Here is a 4716-nt window from a genome sequence, read left to right as displayed (position 1 = left end):
TGAACCAAAGTCTGAAAGAGCCTGATATACTCCTGTAATTGCAAACAAAACTCCATGCATGGCATGTTGGGTTCAGATCATTGTAAAAGTAGGCAAAGCCTAGGAGGTAGTTGTGCACACATGATGTCCTTCTGGTGCATTTATACATTTTGTCTACGCTTGGACAAGGGAAGGTTCACAAACAACCTGCAGAGCAGCTCTGGAGGTGATAGAATGCATGTAAGCCACTGAGGGGAACTGAAAACTGAGATGTCAAAAAACTGAAAAATATCTACACAGAGCCTCATAATAGACTAAAACTCTGGCTTTTAAACTTATAGGAAGTGTTAGAGCGATAATAAGTCATTTGAGTTTTGCTTGCGCCATTTGTTTTCTTGGGTTCTTTTTGTTTTTTCTGCTTAACTGTCATCAATACAATTATCAGGTTGTTCTTTGGGTCAAGTGGATTCATCTACTTTGGCTCTAAATAACCAAGTTTTGTTAAGATCTCAGCTTGATAGGTGCAGTTTATTTGGGAGGAGAGGAATTATGGTCTGTTAGGTGTAACATTTTTCACAATCCATACGCCTCATACTCAGCACACAAACACATCTGTGTAGTGTTATACCCTCATTTTAGGAACTTGGTATTCTTGTTTCTGTGTTCATTTCGTGTGGGTTTATTCCATGTGGACTCTTCATGATGTCTTCCACGTGAACCAGGAAGATCCAGTTTCAGAATCTGACAAGCTGTCATATTCATTTATTCAAAGTTCTGAGTGTCTGTTGTCACCTCTCCTACATAGAGAATACCAAGATGAAGAAACTTAAGTTACTAACAGTAAAACACACATAGGGCTTAATTTTTTGAATGAATGAACTTGTGTTTCCAGATTGATGTTATATATAAGGATATTCAAAGTCAGCATTTCAGTCTCAAGTTTAAACAGTTCTGCATGTAGAGCTCACACCTATGGGTGGGTAAGTCACAAGTGGGGTGAAAAATGAAAATAAGAATGGGTGGAAGGAAATCAATTTCCCAGGAACTATAATCATGATTCCCTCACTTCTAAGCCCTTTGAAAGGAAAATACCTTTTTTATACTTCCAGTTTTGTTCCCATTTGAACAATGCTTAAGTTTTTTATATGAATTAACTTATTTAATACACAAGCATACAAAATCATGTCATCACCACATTTCCATCTTTAAAATTAGGCTCATATATGATACAAGTTGCTCTTTAATGTTTCTTATTACCAGCATCTTCCCCAGTTGCTTTGCCTTTGTGTATATGGTAAATGTTTATTGCATGAACATCATGTGACATATAGTGAAGAGTTACTGCAAATATGAATGGATTAATCTAATACCAAGTGTTGCAAACTGGGTGATTTAACGCTCAACCATCCCCTATATGATTAAGTTATGAACCCTTTGTTGTAATGAATTCTTTGAATCAACTTAGTTACACACCATCCAAGAAGCTAGGACCCTGCATTTGCAGAAAATAATAAATTGGTAAAAGGAGGAATGGGATCCTGCTTAAGAGAGTAGGCGGGTTCTTGATAGGTGTGTCCAGGCATTTGAAGTTATTCCTGAAAACGTCCAAAAGTCGCAAAGCACTCTTCAGTTTACTTTTCCGTTGTTCTTCATATCTCTGGAAGTAGTCTTGTAACATTACTGGCATTATGTAGAGTTGAAGGGGAAAAACCTTTTGTCAAAGCCTCAGGAATGTGCCGTTTCCCTAAGAGAGTTAATGTTTCAGTGGATTGCTTGTGGTCCCTGACTTTAAATGGTTCAGTGTTTAATTTTTCAACTTTGGTGCAAAGGTGGTGCACATTCAGTAGAAACTACTTCCAGTTTTGAATTTTGATCTTTTCCATGGCAAGTGCTAGTGATAAGTGGTGTGATACTCTCCTGGAGCTGGGCAGCCATTCAATCAACACAGTTATGAAATAGGCCTTAGGTTAGGTTTTGCCCAACTAATGAAAGTGTTCTGAGCACGTTTAGGGTAGAGTTGGTAAATCATCTGCCTGCAATGCAGGAGACCCGGGTTTGATTCCTGGATCAGGAAGATCCCCTGGAAAAGGGCAACTCACTCCAGTTCTCTTGCCTGGGGAATCCCATGGACAGAGGAGCCCAGTCTGCTAGACTTGGTGACTAAACCACCACTACCAGGCTACGCTATGCTGTTCAGTACGTTAGGTGTATTAAATGCATTTTCGAATTACAGATGCCTTCAACTTAGATGAGTTTATTTGATGTGACCCCATCCTCAGCAGAGGAAGATCTGTGTTAATTCCATTTTCCCACCTTTAAGAGGGAGTCCCACCTCCAATTCCCAGCAAATGCAGTAATTTTCCTTTTTGGTAAACGTGTCCGCCCTTCTCACACCCACACAAAGCTATCTGAGTAATGAACTCAGCCAGGGGGAATGAAATGGAAAGAAACCAGATAAAGTGTTTGCTTTTCTAAGCTCTAATTTTTTTTTTTTTAATACGTTAAAATGTGGGATACCCCTGAGACTTGAACTAAGCTTCCATGAACAGCAATGTAAAGTTTTTTGGCTTTCCCTTTCCTCAGCCTCCCCTCTCAGGCATGAAATCAAATCAGGAGGATGCAGAAGAACTTAAAAAGGAGCCTGGCGCAGGCACAAACACCAGTTGTGTCCCAGGATACTGCAGGGTAGGGGAGGGCGTGGTTGGAATTACCCTGAAAACCACAGGGGAAGGATAGAAGGGAGGGAAGGACAAGAAAATGTATTTGAGAAGCACATCTTCTAACTGGTGTAGAAGGGCTTCAATGGGTTGCGGCTTCCAGGGCGAAGACCAGGCAGTGACCCAGGACTGGTCTCAAGGGACATGAGAAAAACCGGAACTCTGTCAGTTCTTGCCCACTCATCCCACTCATGAGCTACTGTGTGTGATTGAGTTAAGGGTCTATATTTAAAATATATTTTTATATATTTATATAATATATACTATATATGTAAAGAGAAAATAACCTAATGAAAAATGTCGTGCACATTCGGGTACATTTTATTGATACTATGGCATCATTTGACCATTCAGGACAGAAATTCATAGTGAAGCACTAGTTAATATGAAATAATAAGACAATGGAGACCAGAGAGTTACAGCTTTCACTTAACTAAATGTGAAAGTGCCCAAACTTTACTCACCTAAAGGAAGCCCTCGCCTGAGTTCTTTTCAAGGAACAACTTGCTAGGCTTGGCTTTCGTGATGGTCATTTGTTTCCCCTCAAATTTCCAACTTTTAATTGGAAAACTTAACAACAGATTTTCCTCTAAATTATTTCCCCCTCTTCGTTGCTCTTACTGGTGTCTTTCCCATTTAATATATCTTCGTGTCTATGGAATCCTTCCGGGGGTTTTCCATCAATTCAATTATTAGCGAAAACTCTCTCACTGAAATGAGAATGAGTTCTGTCCGGATGTCTTTCCTTAGATTACGCTCGTGTTCGGGTAGACAACAGTTCCGCGTCCCAGTCCCCACTTAATTGACACTCAGCTTTTCCTTTACTAAGAATATCTATATTATTACCCAGCAAAAGATACATTTCTAAAATGTTATATACAGTTTAAACTGAAAAAATAACATCCTTATAAAAGAAAGCCTGAAGCGGCTGTGGCTCTGTGGCGCAATCGGTTAGCGTGTTCGGCTGTTAACCGAAAGGTTGGTGGTTCAAGCCCACCCAGGGCCGGCCTTGACGATGTGATGAGATCTGTTAGGAACTTTGTTTATGGGTTTATCTACTTTCTTGATTCTGATTCCCTATCAGATTCTGAAAATCTTTACTTTTTTTTTTTTTCTGGGAGAGTATCTTTTTTTTTTTTTTAATCTTTACTTATTAAGTGAAAATCTATCCAACATGTTTCCTAGAGTTGTCTTTGGGAAAGGGTCACTGAATATTACAGGACTTTTATGATAACTGAGGGATAGTGTCTCAGGAAATCAGTGAGTTAAGGGTGTCTGCTGGTGCATGAGAGACCAATCTGGAGACACAAATATTTTCATGCCCCTCTGCTCTATACAGGGGCCGGTGTATGACTTATGGGGACCTCAGTGAGGGAATCTAGAGATATGGAGGGAGATGGAAGGACACAGTACAAATCAGGACAAATGACAGACATGGAGAGAGAGGGAGGCAGAGAAACAGAAAAAAACTATATTGAAATCAAGATCACATGTGACTTTAGAAGAGGATCCACAGGCGCCTTTTCTAAAGGAGGCACTTTAGAAAGGCCTACGGTGACAGAGATCTTCTGAAATATGAGATCATCAAGGAAGGATGAAGTTTAACTTGGATGGGCTGAGAAATCCAGAGCCCCAAGTTGACCTGTGAGAACCTGGAGAATCCTAGGATCAGAAGCGAATGATCCCTAAAGGATGATTCCTGATCCAGATCTTCTTTGAAAAGTGTTCCTGACTGGCAGACTTTCTGAATCTTCAGGCTTCAGGAGTTTTTAATACAGCTTAAATTGTTAAAGTACATGGTCCATCATCTTTAGAAATAGAGCCCAATAGAAATGCCATGAAGATGTTCTTGATTTAGGAGCATCTCTCCCACCTGAAAGCAGAGCTGGCTTGAGCATAGTTCTACTATCTCACAGCCAGAGTGCTAAACATCCTCAAGAATCACAGGGGCACTTCGTGGTCCAAAGACTTCCATCTGCTACCCCTTCTTTGGAAAAGATACACTGACATTCTCCAAAAG

At 40.1% G+C, this 4716-nt stretch overlaps 1 non-coding gene across 1 annotated transcript; it reads left to right on the top strand.

Moving 5' to 3' along the window:
* Nucleotides 1-3628: 3628 nt before the first annotated feature.
* On the top strand, nucleotides 3629-3702 carry TRNAN-GUU (transfer RNA asparagine (anticodon GUU)). Its single transcript has one exon. It is a non-coding gene; the product is annotated as a tRNA-Asn (tRNA).
* The last annotated feature ends 1014 nt before the right edge of the window (nucleotides 3703-4716 follow it).

The sequence above is a fragment of the Giraffa tippelskirchi genome, chromosome 8 (genome assembly GCF_054371585.1).
Source record: "Giraffa tippelskirchi isolate mGirTip1 chromosome 8, T2T-mGirTip1v1.2.pri, whole genome shotgun sequence".
Classification (NCBI taxonomy): Eukaryota; Metazoa; Chordata; class Mammalia; order Artiodactyla; family Giraffidae; genus Giraffa; species Giraffa tippelskirchi.
The sequence above is the reverse complement of the archived record's forward strand: the minus strand, read 5'-3'. Positions and strand labels throughout refer to the sequence as shown.